The following is a 17,033-nucleotide window of genomic DNA, read 5'->3' as shown; positions in this document are numbered from 1 at the left end:
GAGGCGATGGCGTCATGAGGTGAGCGCACTGGATACACGGGCCTCTTCACGTAACGGTTGAGTCGTGTCAGGTCAACACACAGCCTTACACCAGATGTCTTTTTTGGGACAGGCACGATGGGGTGGCACCATGCCGTAGGGTAGTCCACACTCTCGATGATTCCCTTGTTAAGCAGCTCTTCCAACTGGCTCTTAATTTCTTCACGCCAATTGTAAGGGATTGTACGAGATGCTGTTACGGCGAAGGGTCGAGCGTCGTCTGTCAACTCGATGGCCATGGATCCACCAGCCATTGCACGTAAACCTTCCTTTGCTTCGAAGACGCTGGGAAAGGCCTTGATCACAGCAGCAGCGTGCCCCGCACGCTGCTGTGGCGTTGGGTCGTAGGAATGAGGCCAGCTGATCACTTCTGTGGGCGTAGATAGAGGTGGCTGCGAGGCGGTCGGGTACTTGATGGAGCTGTTGCCGGTGTGCTGTTCTTCCCTGCGTAGCGGTCGGATTTGAGCCGGAAAATCTTCGGGGAGGATTCCGAGAGCGATGGAATCGTACCAGCTAAGCAGCGCCCCCTTCACCTCCTTCACCACGCTCACAACAGTCTCAGCTTCCCTGTCGCCCAGTTGCAAGTGCGACGAGAAAGTTCCTACACAGGTGAGGGGGTGATTACCGGCAGCATAAAGTCCATCACCATCAGCGGGCGCCAAGCTGGAGGGCGGGATTCCAAGGAGTGTTGCCGTGTCGAGGCCAATAACGGTCGTTTCGGCCCCAGAGTCAGGAGTCCACGTAATCTTGTCTCTTCCAGCGGGATGTGTGGCGGTAATGAGCACCTGGGGCGCAGGTCGTGCCGTCACCGTCTTTGTGTATACGCCTGATAAGAGCTGGTATACACTGGCACTGGCTCCCCGCCTCGGGCCTGCACCGCGATGAGGAGAGACAGTTGAGGAACTCCTCGAAGCTCCTCGTCGTTTCCTCACTGTCTGCTGACATACACTCGCAAAATGCCCTCTTTTCCCGCAGTTACGACACACTTTATCTATTGCCTGGCATCCCCTTTTGTCACTGCGACAATCTTTGCCACAACGATAACAGCCCGTGGGGCTTGAGCCCCCGAAACTGCCCTTCCTGTAGTTCGAGACAGCGTTCACACCATGGCTCGAAGAGTGAGAGCCGCCCCTTAGTACTGCACTACACTGGTTAGCGCTCTCTGATGCTCTGCAAATATCTATGGCGTTTTCAAGGGTGAGTTTCTTGTTTTCCAGCATGCGTTTCAGAGCCACTTCGTCTCGTGTCCCAACGACAATTCTGTCACGCAGCTGATGGTTTATGCACTGGTCGCAAAAGTCACAGAAATTGGCGATTTCCTTTACAGCACATAAAAAGTCGTCAAAACCTTCTTGCGTTTCTTGCACGCGGGAGTAGAAGTCTCTTCTATCCATGATGATGTTGCGCTGGCTTCGCAGGTACTCACACATTGCATCGAGGATGGTTCTTAACTCCGCGTCTCTCGGTAAGCTTATCCCGTAGCGAAGTGTACGGGTCCACTCGTCGTCTAGGACAGCAGCGAGTGCCGCCCTCTGCTCAGCCAGGGAGAGACAGTCTATCCTGGCGAGGGTTACGTATCCTTCAAACTTATGGCGCCACGTGTCGAACTCACGTAAAGATGCTGACGCCGTTAAGTGAGGAATGATGGTGGCGGACGTCGGGAACCTCGCGCCCTGGGTAGACGTGCTGCGGGCTGTGGTTTCGCCTTCATTGCTCGCCGTGGTGCGACTGGGAGCTTGTGTCCCCACTCCCTCCAGCAGCTGGGTTAAACGCTCCTCGCGAGCCTGACTCTGCTCCGACTGTCGCGCTAGCAGAGCCTGACTCTGCTCCGACTGTCGCGCTAGCAGGGCAGCCAGCGCCTCCAACTGCTTCTCCATTCTGCGCCGTACCCACTGCAGCCTTGTCCTGATCCTACTCACTGCGCCATGTTCGACTCTTGACCAGCAGGGGCACAGGAAACGCAGGTAACAGTGCAGGTGTTTATTCACAGAAGGTGTGAACAGAAGGCTGGAGGTAGGTGATCTCCCGGCGCCAGGCCGCGCACTTCCACTTAACACTTATGACTGAAGCCTAGCTCGTTCACTCATACACGTATTCATGCCTCACACAAGTCTCGCTCATTCACTCGTTCACACAACTAGCTAACAACCACACACCTCCCCCGAGACATAAGGAAGATTCCTTATCTTTGTTATGGCTACCGTAACACATGAAACAAAGTTACAATGATTGAAGTACAGAAAACACGGTACATATACACAAAACAAACACAGCGTACAATGAACACGTACGACTAATCGTAGGTGCTACGGTGCCACCGCACCTGCAGTCGTCTCGGCTCCCTACGCTGTCGGCTGCTTCGACGCTCTGGTTGCTCTCGGCCACGGTGTACCCCGTTACCCTGATGCTCCGGGCTGCCGGGATGGTGGTGTTCCTCGTGACCCTGATGCTGAAGCGCTGCACCGCCATGAGCGGTGTGCTGCTCGACAGGAAGGGGAGCAAGAGGTCTGTGTGGGCGTAGGTGTCTTCTATTACGCCACATCACGCGACCGCTGCCCATCTTGATGAGGTAGTCTCTCCTTCGCCCAACAGCCACGATGACACCCAGGCGATCCCAGAGGCCTGTCGTGTGATCTTGAACGTCGACGTGGCCACCGAGGTGCAGGAGAGGAAGAGTACGGGCGGACGCGTCGTGGCGAAGTTTCGCTTTCTTCCTCAGTCGCTCTGCCTTGGCGTCGCACTCATCAGCAGCGCGCTGCCACTGCTGAGCGTATGAGCGATGATGAGCCGGGACACAGGACCTCATAGGATGACCGAAGAGGACTTGTGCTGGTGATCGCCCTTCCGCCCTCGGAGTGTTGCGCAGTTCCAGCAACCCGCGAGCGAACGCATCCTCGTCCAGGTGTCCCTGCTGTGTGGTCGTGAGGATCAGCTTCTTCACGGACTTGACCGCTGCCTCGGCGTGACCATTGGAGCGTGGATAATGAGGTGAAGATACACGATGCTCCACCCCCCATCGAGCCAGGAAGCGCCGTACCGATGAAGAAGTGAACTGCGGTCCACCGTCAGTCCTCAGGAGAACAGGCACGCCCGTGTCGGCGAACACACCCCGAAGGACACGAACGAGCTGATCAGCCGATGCTGGACGTGAGCATGCAGACACGTGAGGCCACCCAGACAAGCGATCTACATACACGAGGTATGTACGGCCTGCTGCGTGGAAGTAGTCTGCAGAAACTGACTCAAACACCCTGCTGGGTGTGTCCGTGTCCTGCCAGAGAGGTTCGTTGGCTTGGCTTGGTAGGAGTGGACGGCATAGTGAGCATCCAGAAACGACGTTCTCAACGTCTCTGTCCATACCAGGCCAGTACACCGTTTGTCGGGCCCGTCGCTTGGTGCGCTCCATCCCCTGATGACTGTCATGGAGTCGCTCTAGTGTTTCTCGGCGGAGGCTGTGAGGAATAAGAAGCCTCGGCCCGTAAACCACCAGGTCGTCGTCTACGGCCAGCAGACTGCGCACCGGCCAGTACGTACGCAAGCGGTGATCGAGGTCGTGGCAATGATCAGGGAAGCCCTCGATGATGACGTTCTTGAGCAAGCAGTACTCCCCGTCTCTTGCTGCTGCGGCACGTACCATTTCCACAGTCTGATCCTGGAGTGGTGCTAAGCGGACGCCGTCCTCATTGGTGGCAGATAACGCTGAGATGACCGCTGAGTGGAGAGGGTCGAGGTCACCAGAAGTAGCAGCATCCTCTTCCTCCACTGGGTCCTGTACTGGAGCACGTGAGAGGGCGTCGGGCACACAGTGTGTCGATCCCTTTTGCCAGCTTGCTGTGAAAGAATACTGAGCAAGCTTCTCCCTCATGCGCTGCAGCCGCAGGTTCTCTATTTCTCCCAACAACTTGCTATTGAGGAGAGGTATCAGCGGGCGGTGGTCGAGCACTAGATCGAAGTGAGGGAGTCCTTTCAGGTAGGTGCCACATTTCCTGACTGCCCAGACGATTGCAGCCATTTCCAACTCTATTACTGCATAGCGGCTCTCTGTGTCTGTAACAAATCTTGACCCGCATTGCACCATCTTCCACTGGTCACTGTGCTTCTGCAGGAGAACGAATCCAAATCCGTGCATCCTTGAGGCGTCAGTCTGTAGCATCGTTGGTAATGATGGGTCGAAGTATGCCAAGACAGGTGGGCTGACGAGACACTGTTTCACCTTCTCAAACGCCTCTTCATGGTTAGGAGACCAGCACCAACTGTTCTTCGGGCGTAAGAGATCTCTGAGGGGTTGTGCAGCTGCAGCCACAGCAGGAGAAAAGCTTCCAAGCTGGTTTGTAAGACCCATGAATGATCGTAAGTCGGTGATGTGCTGTGGTCGTGGGAAGTCAGAGATTGCCTTAACTTTCTTTGAGTCTGTCGTGTAGCCTTGTCCAGAAACAGAGTAACCACAGTAATCTACCACTCTTTCCGCGAATGTAAACTTCTGTGGGTTGAGAGTGATGCCGTGCTGGTCACACCGCCGCACAATCTGAATGACATGGGCTAAGTGCGCACTGTAGGTGGAGTCATAGGCCAGGATGTCGTCCACGATCTTGATGGTGTTAGGTATGTCGCCGAGAGCTTGGTCTCCTCGACGGTTATACTCGTCTCCAGACGAGACGAGACCCATAACCGCTCGCCGAAACTTGTACCGACCCCAAGGTGTTATGAAGCAGGTTAAATCCTGGTCTTCTTCTCTAATGGGGACTTGAAAATACCCCATCTTGGCATCAAGAGTGGTGAACCAAACTGCTCCGGTCCCGATCGAGGCGATGGCGTCATGAGGTGAGCGCACTGGATACACGGGCCTCTTCACGTAACGGTTGAGTCGTGTCAGGTCAACACACAGCCTTACACCAGATGTCTTTTTTGGGACAGGCACGATGGGGTGGCACCATGCCGTAGGGTAGTCCACACTCTCGATGATTCCCTTGTTAAGCAGCTCTTCCAACTGGCTCTTAATTTCTTCACGCCAATTGTAAGGGATTGTACGAGATGCTGTTACGGCGAAGGGTCGAGCGTCGTCTGTCAACTCGATGGCCATGGATCCACCAGCCATTGCACGTAAACCTTCCTTTGCTTCGAAGACGCTGGGAAAGGCCTTGATCACAGCAGCAGCGTGCCCCGCACGCTGCTGTGGCGTTGGGTCGTAGGAATGAGGCCAGCTGATCACTTCTGTGGGCGTAGATAGAGGTGGCTGCGAGGCGGTCGGGTACTTGATGGAGCTGTTGCCGGTGTGCTGTTCTTCCCTGCGTAGCGGTCGGATTTGAGCCGGAAAATCTTCGGGGAGGATTCCGAGAGCGATGGAATCGTACCAGCTAAGCAGCGCCCCCTTCACCTCCTTCACCACGCTCACAACAGTCTCAGCTTCCCTGTCGCCCAGTTGCAAGTGCGACGAGAAAGTTCCTACACAGGTGAGGGGGTGATTACCGGCAGCATAAAGTCCATCACCATCAGCGGGCGCCAAGCTGGAGGGCGGGATTCCAAGGAGTGTTGCCGTGTCGAGGCCAATAACGGTCGTTTCGGCCCCAGAGTCAGGAGTCCACGTAATCTTGTCTCTTCCAGCGGGATGTGTGGCGGTAATGAGCACCTGGGGCGCAGGTCGTGCCGTCACCGTCTTTGTGTATACGCCTGATAAGAGCTGGTATACACTGGCACTGGCTCCCCGCCTCGGGCCTGCACCGCGATGAGGAGAGACAGTTGAGGAACTCCTCGAAGCTCCTCGTCGTTTCCTCACTGTCTGCTGACATACACTCGCAAAATGCCCTCTTTTCCCGCAGTTACGACACACTTTATCTATTGCCTGGCATCCCCTTTTGTCACTGCGACAATCTTTGCCACAACGATAACAGCCCGTGGGGCTTGAGCCCCCGAAACTGCCCTTCCTGTAGTTCGAGACAGCGTTCACACCATGGCTCGAAGAGTGAGAGCCGCCCCTTAGTACTGCACTACACTGGTTAGCGCTCTCTGATGCTCTGCAAATATCTATGGCGTTTTCAAGGGTGAGTTTCTTGTTTTCCAGCATGCGTTTCAGAGCCACTTCGTCTCGTGTCCCAACGACAATTCTGTCACGCAGCTGATGGTTTATGCACTGGTCGCAAAAGTCACAGAAATTGGCGATTTCCTTTACAGCACATAAAAAGTCGTCAAAACCTTCTTGCGTTTCTTGCACGCGGGAGTAGAAGTCTCTTCTATCCATGATGATGTTGCGCTGGCTTCGCAGGTACTCACACATTGCATCGAGGATGGTTCTTAACTCCGCGTCTCTCGGTAAGCTTATCCCGTAGCGAAGTGTACGGGTCCACTCGTCGTCTAGGACAGCAGCGAGTGCCGCCCTCTGCTCAGCCAGGGAGAGACAGTCTATCCTGGCGAGGGTTACGTATCCTTCAAACTTATGGCGCCACGTGTCGAACTCACGTAAAGATGCTGACGCCGTTAAGTGAGGAATGATGGTGGCGGACGTCGGGAACCTCGCGCCCTGGGTAGACGTGCTGCGGGCTGTGGTTTCGCCTTCATTGCTCGCCGTGGTGCGACTGGGAGCTTGTGTCCCCACTCCCTCCAGCAGCTGGGTTAAACGCTCCTCGCGAGCCTGACTCTGCTCCGACTGTCGCGCTAGCAGAGCCTGACTCTGCTCCGACTGTCGCGCTAGCAGGGCAGCCAGCGCCTCCAACTGCTTCTCCATTCTGCGCCGTACCCACTGCAGCCTTGTCCTGATCCTACTCACTGCGCCATGTTCGACTCTTGACCAGCAGGGGCACAGGAAACGCAGGTAACAGTGCAGGTGTTTATTCACAGAAGGTGTGAACAGAAGGCTGGAGGTAGGTGATCTCCCGGCGCCAGGCCGCGCACTTCCACTTAACACTTATGACTGAAGCCTAGCTCGTTCACTCATACACGTATTCATGCCTCACACAAGTCTCGCTCATTCACTCGTTCACACAACTAGCTAACAACCACACACCTCCCCCGAGACATAAGGAAGATTCCTTATCTTTGTTATGGCTACCGTAACACATGAAACAAAGTTACAATGATTGAAGTACAGAAAACACGGTACATATACACAAAACAAACACAGCGTACAATGAACACGTACGACTAATCGTAGGTGCTACGGTGCCACCGCACCTGCAGTCGTCTCGGCTCCCTACGCTGTCGGCTGCTTCGACGCTCTGGTTGCTCTCGGCCACGGTGTACCCCGTTACCCTGATGCTCCGGGCTGCCGGGATGGTGGTGTTCCTCGTGACCCTGATGCTGAAGCGCTGCACCGCCATGAGCGGTGTGCTGCTCGACAGGAAGGGGAGCAAGAGGTCTATGTGGGCGTAGGTGTCTTCTATTACGCCACATCACGCGACCGCTGCCCATCTTGATGAGGTAGTCTCTCCTTCGCCCAACAGCCACGATGACACCCAGGCGATCCCAGAGGCCTGTCGTGTGATCTTGAACGTCGACGTGGCCACCGAGGTGCAGGAGAGGAAGAGTACGGGCGGACGCGTCGTGGCGAAGTTTCGCTTTCTTCCTCAGTCGCTCTGCCTTGGCGTCGCACTCATCAGCAGCGCGCTGCCACTGCTGAGCGTATGAGCGATGATGAGCCGGGACACAGGACCTCATAGGATGACCGAAGAGGACTTGTGCTGGTGATCGCCCTTCCGCCCTCGGAGTGTTGCGCAGTTCCAGCAACCCGCGAGCGAACGCATCCTCGTCCAGGTGTCCCTGCTGTGTGGTCGTGAGGATCAGCTTCTTCACGGACTTGACCGCTGCCTCGGCGTGACCATTGGAGCGTGGATAATGAGGTGAAGATACACGATGCTCCACCCCCCATCGAGCCAGGAAGCGCCGTACCGATGAAGAAGTGAACTGCGGTCCACCGTCAGTCCTCAGGAGAACAGGCACGCCCGTGTCGGCGAACACACCCCGAAGGACACGAACGAGCTGATCAGCCGATGCTGGACGTGAGCATGCAGACACGTGAGGCCACCCAGACAAGCGATCTACATACACGAGGTATGTACGGCCTGCTGCGTGGAAGTAGTCTGCAGAAACTGACTCAAACACCCTGCTGGGTGTGTCCGTGTCCTGCCAGAGAGGTTCGTTGGCTTGGCTTGGTAGGAGTGGACGGCATAGTGAGCATCCAGAAACGACGTTCTCAACGTCTCTGTCCATACCAGGCCAGTACACCGTTTGTCGGGCCCGTCGCTTGGTGCGCTCCATCCCCTGATGACTGTCATGGAGTCGCTCTAGTGTTTCTCGGCGGAGGCTGTGAGGAATAAGAAGCCTCGGCCCGTAAACCACCAGGTCGTCGTCTACGGCCAGCAGACTGCGCACCGGCCAGTACGTACGCAAGCGGTGATCGAGGTCGTGGCAATGATCAGGGAAGCCCTCGATGATGACGTTCTTGAGCAAGCAGTACTCCCCGTCTCTTGCTGCTGCGGCACGTACCATTTCCACAGTCTGATCCTGGAGTGGTGCTAAGCGGACGCCGTCCTCATTGGTGGCAGATAACGCTGAGATGACCGCTGAGTGGAGAGGGTCGAGGTCACCAGAAGTAGCAGCATCCTCTTCCTCCACTGGGTCCTGTACTGGAGCACGTGAGAGGGCGTCGGGCACACAGTGTGTCGATCCCTTTTGCCAGCTTGCTGTGAAAGAATACTGAGCAAGCTTCTCCCTCATGCGCTGCAGCCGCAGGTTCTCTATTTCTCCCAACAACTTGCTATTGAGGAGAGGTATCAGCGGGCGGTGGTCGAGCACTAGATCGAAGTGAGGGAGTCCTTTCAGGTAGGTGCCACATTTCCTGACTGCCCAGACGATTGCAGCCATTTCCAACTCTATTACTGCATAGCGGCTCTCTGTGTCTGTAACAAATCTTGACCCGCATTGCACCATCTTCCACTGGTCACTGTGCTTCTGCAGGAGAACGAATCCAAATCCGTGCATCCTTGAGGCGTCAGTCTGTAGCATCGTTGGTAATGATGGGTCGAAGTATGCCAAGACAGGTGGGCTGACGAGACACTGTTTCACCTTCTCAAACGCCTCTTCATGGTTAGGAGACCAGCACCAACTGTTCTTCGGGCGTAAGAGATCTCTGAGGGGTTGTGCAGCTGCAGCCACAGCAGGAGAAAAGCTTCCAAGCTGGTTTGTAAGACCCATGAATGATCGTAAGTCGGTGATGTGCTGTGGTCGTGGGAAGTCAGAGATTGCCTTAACTTTCTTTGAGTCTGTCGTGTAGCCTTGTCCAGAAACAGAGTAACCACAGTAATCTACCACTCTTTCCGCGAATGTAAACTTCTGTGGGTTGAGAGTGATGCCGTGCTGGTCACACCGCCGCACAATCTGAATGACATGGGCTAAGTGCGCACTGTAGGTGGAGTCATAGGCCAGGATGTCGTCCACGATCTTGATGGTGTTAGGTATGTCGCCGAGAGCTTGGTCTCCTCGACGGTTATACTCGTCTCCAGACGAGACGAGACCCATAACCGCTCGCCGAAACTTGTACCGACCCCAAGGTGTTATGAAGCAGGTTAAATCCTGGTCTTCTTCTCTAATGGGGACTTGAAAATACCCCATCTTGGCATCAAGAGTGGTGAACCAAACTGCTCCGGTCCCGATCGAGGCGATGGCGTCATGAGGTGAGCGCACTGGATACACGGGCCTCTTCACGTAACGGTTGAGTCGTGTCAGGTCAACACACAGCCTTACACCAGATGTCTTTTTTGGGACAGGCACGATGGGGTGGCACCATGCCGTAGGGTAGTCCACACTCTAACCACCCAAAAAACATGTTTTCAGTGCGTTTAAGGAAAAAAAACTTGTCTTTTGAGTGTTTTTGAGCTACATACGAAAACACAAAAATGCATGCAACCACCATTTATTAAGAAACAGAATAACATTACAAAAAATGTTTTTTTATTGTTTTTTTTTTTTTTTTTAGTTTTCTACGTAGGAAACGATATTACAACGATATTACGATATTACAAGTGTTCCTGAGCTTCTTAGGTACAAAACGCTTGACGAGCACTTTACATGGAGAAACAGAACAACATTCCTAAAAATGTCTATTTTGAATGTTTTTACAATGTTACGTACCAGAACGCCCAAATGCATGGAAAACACCCTATATTGTGTATTGTGTTTTTGAGCTTCTTATGTACCAAAACTCTAAAATGCGTCAATACCACGCTATTTGGAGGAACAAAACAACCTTTTTTTTTCACAATCTTAGGTACGTATTGAAGCGCCAAAATGCATCTGAAATATTCTATATGGGGAAAAGAAACGACATTACTAGAAAAATATCTTTTCACTTTTTTTCAACCTGTTAGGCACCAAAGCAATAAAATGCATGGAAAGCACTCTATATTGGAAGACAATAACACATTACAAAAAGCGTGTCTTTTGAGTGTTTTTGATCTTTATGTACCTAAACGCCAAAACGCATGGAAAACATCCTTTGTGGAGAAACATAATAACATTACGAAAAATGTGTAATTTGAGTGCTTTTATGCTTGTTACCTACAGAAACGGGAAAATATATGCAAAGGTACTTCATATCGTGAAACAAATCTTTATCAACGGAAACATGTAACTATTTTTGAGCTTCCTAGGTAACAAAATTCTAAATCACGTGAATGGCACTCCATATGCAGAAACTGAATAACATTAATAAAACGTGTTTTGATTATTTTTCACAGTGTTAGGTACCAAACACTAAAATGTATGTAAAGAAAGGACTTCATATGGGGAAACAAAACGACATTATCATATAGATGTATTTTCAGTGTTTTTGAGTTTTAGGCACGAAAACGCTAAAATACATATAAAGCACCCTGTATTGGAATACAAAATGCGTCTTTTGAGTGTCTTGTGTTTTAGAACATATTATGTACTAAAACGCTAAAATGCACGGAAATTACCGTTCACGGAGAAATAAAATAATATTACCAAAAGCGTGTATTTTCAATGTTTTGACCTTCTTACCTACATTAATGCCAAATTTCATGGAAAGTACCTTATTTCAGAAACGAAAAGACATTACAAGAAACGTGTATTATAAGTGTTCATGAGTTTCATAAGTACCAAAACGCTGAAACGCGTGAATAGCACATTATATGGAGAAACAGAATAACATTACCAAAAACCTCTGTTTTGGGTGCTTCTTACATTGTTAGGTACGAAACTCCAAAATGGATGCAAAGCACCCTATATAAGGACATTACAAGGAAAGTGTCTTTTGTGTTTTTTTCAGATTTTTTTTAGATACTAAAACTTTTAAACGCGTTAACAGCTCTAAATATGGAGAAACAGAAAAAACAATATTAAAAGCGTTTATGTTTTGTGTTTTTCACTTTGTTATGTACCAAAACGCCAAAATGCACGCAAATGATGCAGAAACGTGTAGAATAAGTGTTTCTGAGTTTGTAAGGTACAAAAACGTAATAACGCGTTAGGAACAGTAAATAATGAAAAACAAAACAATAAACAAACAATAAACGTGTAATTTTTTTAATATAGGTTCCAAAACGCTAAAATGCTTACGAAAAACTCTATATAAGGACATTACGAGAAACGTATATTATGAGTTCTTTTAAGCTAGATTCTTCGGTATCAAAACTCTAAAACGTGTGAAGAGCACTTTATATGGAGTAAGAGAACATCACCAAAATCGTTTATATTGAGTTTTTCTTTTTTTTTATTTAACCTCGCTAATTACCAAAACACCAAAATGTTTGCAAAGCTGTCTATATTGGGACACGAAATGGCATTACTAGAAACGTGTCTATAGAGTGTTTTCGACTGTGTTAGAAACGAAAGCGGTAAAAAGATTAGAAAGCAACATTTATTGGAATACAAAACATTATTAAAACGTGTCTTTTTAGTGTTTTTAAACTTTTTATCTACCAAAACGCTGAAACGTATATAAAACACCCTTTATGGAGAAACTGAACAATATCAGCAAAAATGTGTTTTTTGAGTATTTTTGCGCTTGTTAGATACGTCAAAACGTCAAAATGTCAAAATGCATGTTTATTACCCGATGTAATAAAAAAAAAAAAAATGATATCAGAAACCTGTATTCTGAGAGTTTTTCAGATTATTAGTTACCAAAGTAAAAAAAAAGCTTGTATAGCATTCTATATGAAAAAAAAAAAAAAACAGAACAACATATTAAAAACGTGTATTATGAGTGTTTTTCACACTGTTAGATACAAAAACGCAAAAAAAAAAAAAAAAACATGGAGAGAATCGACAATACCCAAGACGTATGTTTACAATGTTTTTGAGCGTTTTTGTCACCAAAACGCTAAAATGCATGTAAAGAATCCAATATTAGAATAAAAATTTATAATACCCAATAAAAGTCTTTTAAGTGTTTCTAAGGTATCATAATGTTAAAACGCATGAAAAACACACGTGATGGAGAATCAAAAAAGGATTATAGAAATTGTGTATTTTGAATATTTTTGAGCTTCATAGGTAGAGAAACGGCGATATTCATGCAAACTACCCTAGATGATAAAAAAAAAAAAAAAATTATAAAAACACTGGTATTATGAATGTTTTTTTTTTTTTTTGAGATTTTTACGTACCAAAACACTAAAAAGCGTGAAACTTACTTAATTTGGAGAAACAAAAAAGTATTACAAAAAAAAAGTTTGCTTTGAGAGTTTTTCACATTTTTAAGTAGTAAAAACGGCAAAATGTATGACATAAATAAAAACATGCTTCTTTTAGCGTTTTTGTGCGTTTTAGGCATCAAGGCACTAAAACGCTACGAAAGCATGCTTTATTAGATTACAAAACAAACGTGTCTTTTATTTATGCTTACGTATCAAAACGCTAAACCGCATGCAAAATAAGCTTTATTCTGAAAAAGAAAAGCAGTTTTTGAGCTAGTTATGTTCAGAAACGGCAAAACGTTTTTTGCTATCTAAGAAAGCGAAAACAATTAAAATAAACGTTTTTTTATTTTTTTTTTTCATATAGAAAAAATGCTCAAAGCAAATGTTTTTGGTAATGTTGTTGTCTTTCTCCACTAGTTTTAGTGTTTTGTTATCAAAGAAACGTTTCTTGTGATATCGTTTCCTTTCCCATAAAGGGTACTTTGCATACATTTTGGCGTTTTTGTACGTCACAAGCTCAAAAAGACGTTTTTGGTAATGTTATTCCGTTTCTCCATAAAAAGGTTTTGATGTGTTTTAGTGTTTTAGTTGATGAGAATCTCAAAAAACTTAAAAGATACTTTTTTGGTAATGTTGTTTGTATTCCAATAAAGATTACTTTCTATGCATTTTAGCGTTTTGGTTGATAAAACAATGAAAAACACAGAAAAGACAGGTTTCTGGTAATGTCTTTTCGATTCCCCATAAAAAGTGCTGTTGCATGTACTTTAGCATTTTTGTATCTAACAATGAGAAAACCACAAAAAAACTTTTTTTTTTGTAATGTTCTGTTTTTCCATAAAGAGTGCGATTAAATCGTTTTAGCATTTTGGTACATAAGAATATGAAAAAAAAAAAAATACTCATCATACAATTTTCTGGTAATTTCATTTTTCTTTTTTTTTTTTTTACCATATAGAATACTTTTCAACTTACTTAAGAAGCTCAAAACCATTGAAAATACTTATTTTTTTGGTAATATTATAGAATTTAAAAAATTACGAAAAGCATACAAAGTACACTATACAGGGAAACGAACACACATTACGATAAACGTGTATCATCAGTGTTTTTGAGCTTCTTACTTACCAAAACGCTAAAAGACACCAGTATTACCTTTTTTTTTTATGGAGAAACAGATCACTACCAAAAAATATATATATATAATTTGAGTGTATTTCACATTTCTAGGTGCATAATGACAAAACTAATAATAACTAATAAATAATAACTAATAAATAACTAATAATATGAGAAACACTCAAAATAAACGTTTTTGGTAATATTAATATATTTCTCCATATAAAATGCTATTCAAGCGTTTTAGAGTTTTGCTACCTAAGAAGGTCAAAACTCTCACAAAACACGTTCCTCATAATGTCCTTTCGTTTCCCCATATAGGGTGCTTTGCATGCATTTTGGTATTTTGATACTTAACAATGTAAAAAAAAAAAGCATTCAGAACAGGCGTTTCTTGGTAATGTTCTTTTTCGCCTTACAAAATGCTAATCAGTTGTTTATCGTTTAGGTATTCTTCCTTCCTTTCCCATATAGCGTACTTTGCATTCATCTTGGCGTTTTTGTACGTAACAAGCTTAAAAACACTGAAATACACGTTTTTGGTAACGCTATTCTGTTTCTCCATAAAGGGTATTTTGCATGTATTTTAGCGTCTTCGTTAAACACCAGAAAACACACAAAAAAAAAAAATAAAATAAAATAAATAAATAAATAAATCACAATTTTGGTAATATTGTTTTATATTTCAACAAAGAGTGTATTCTATGCATTTTAACGTTTTGGTTCCTTAAATGCTGAAAAAACACTGAAAAGGTAGGTTTCTGGTATATTAGTTGAGTTTCATCTTAAGAAGAACTTTGCATGCATTTTGGCGTTTTGGGGTGTAACAATGTAAAAAAAAAAAAAACACTCAGAACACCTTTTTTTTTTTTTAATTTCTTTTAGCGTTTTTAAAAGAAACCTGTATTATTAGTGTTTTTGAGCTTCTTAAGTACCAAAACACTGAAACGCATAAATAACACTATATGAGAAAGAGAACAACATTACGAAAAATATGTAATTTGAGTGTATTCCACATTGTTATGTACCAAAACGCAAAAATACAAGCAAAGCACCTTGTAAGTGGAAAGGAGGGGATATTTCCAGGAACGTGTCTTTTGAGTGTTTATGAGAGTACTAAGCACCAAAACACTAAAAAGCATGAAATTCACCATATGTAGGAAAAAAAATAACTACCCTAAAACATCTTTTTTCAGTGTTTTTGAGCTGTTGCCGTACTAAAACGCATGCAAAAACATCTTTTATGGAGAAACAGAAAAACATTACCGAAAACAAGTATTTTAAGTATTTCGGATCTTGGTAGGTAGAAAAACGCCAAAATGCATGGAAAGTACCCTGTATTAAGAAACGAAAAGACATTACGAGCTTATTAAGTATAAAAACGCTGAAACGCATAAAGGATTCTCTATATGGAGAACAAGAACATTCTCAAAAATTGTGTATTTTAAGTGTTTTTCACTAATGTGAAAAACACTTAAAATACACAATTTTGGTACCTAAAACGACAAAATACATGCAAAACTCTTACTTATATGGGAAAACGAAGCAACATTAAAGAAAACGTGTCTTTTGAATGTTTTTGAGTATTAGGCAGAAAAAGCGCAAAGAAGCCTGGAATTTACTCTATATGGCGATACAAACCATACGAAAAAATACGAATACGAAGGTACGATAAAAGAGTCTTTTAGGTCTTTCTGAACTTCATAAGTACTAAAACATATTTTATGGAGGAACAGAATACCATTATCATAAAAGAAATAGTGTTTTTGTGGTTATTACGTAGAAAAACGTCAAAATGCTTGCAAAGTACCCTATATGGGGAAACGTTACACGTTACACGTTACACGTTACAAGAAACACACATTTCTCGTATGAGTCTTTTTTTAAGTTTCTTAGGCAACAAAAGATTAAAAGCCATAAATAGCACTCTGTATTGAAAAAAAAAAAAAACATTACCAGAAACGTGAATTTTTTGAGTATTTCTTATAGTTAGGTAACAAAATGTCAAAAAAAAAAGCATGCAAAGCATCCTTAATAAGAAGAGAAAACTAGATTTGAAGATTCGTGTCTTTTGAGTGTTTATGAACGAAAAACACCCTATACGAGGAAAATATATATATAAAACAGTTACTTTTGAGTGCTTTCTACTACTAACATACGAAAACAATAAAACGCATGCAAAATACGTTATATGGATTTTGTATTTTGAATCTATTCAGCTTGTAACGTACAAATCTTACAAAAACGTACTCCTATACGAGGTAACGAAAAGACTTTACGAGAAACGTGTATTTTGAGGTTCCTCTTTATCAAAACATAAAAACGCATGAATAGCAATCTATATGAAAAAAGAAAAAACATTACCAAATATTGTGCGTATTTCACATTGATATAAAAAAGCCAAAACTACATGCAACTTATTATATACGGGTAATAAAACGAGATTTCCTAAAAAAAATATCTTTTGAGCGTTTATAAGTGTTCACCACCAAAACGAAAAAGAGTATGAAAACACCCAATATGAAAAAAAAAAAGATCTATTTTGTGTTTTTGAACGTCTTTCGTACCGAAAAGCTAAAATGCATGTAAAACACCCTTTATGGAAAAACATAATAATTTGATGGAAAACAAGTATTTTGAGAGTTTTCGAGATTCTTACGAAGATAAACGCCAAAATGCATAGAAAGTAACCTAGATAGGACAAAGAAAACACTTTACAAGAAAAATATAATATGATTGTTTTAGAGCTTCTTAGGTATCAAAAGGCTAAAACGCATAAATAAATAACTATAACTGTAAGTAGAAACAGAACGGCATAACCAAAATGTGTATTTTTTTATATATATATTTTCAGGTAAAAAACGCAAAAATGCATGAAAAGTGTCCTATGTGGTTAAACAATACGGCATTACCAGAAACATGTCTTTTCATTGTTTTTGAGCCTGTTACGCAGCAAAACGATATATGGGAATACAAGATAACATTATGAAAAACGTGTATTTTCAGTGCTGTTGAACTTCATATGTACCAAAACGATATAACGAATGCTAAACACACTTTATGCAAAAAAAAAAAAAGAATAGAATTACTATTTTCGAGTGTTTTTGAGTTTGTTACGTAGAAAAACGGGAAAAAGCTTGTAAATTATTCTATATGGGGAAAAGAAAAGAAATTACCAGAAACATGTAGGTATAAAGAAATGTTTTTGAGCTTTTATGGTAC

This window comes from Scylla paramamosain, chromosome 7 (genome assembly GCF_035594125.1).
Source record: "Scylla paramamosain isolate STU-SP2022 chromosome 7, ASM3559412v1, whole genome shotgun sequence".
Classification (NCBI taxonomy): Eukaryota; Metazoa; Arthropoda; class Malacostraca; order Decapoda; family Portunidae; genus Scylla; species Scylla paramamosain.
Note: the sequence above shows the minus strand (reverse complement) of the source record.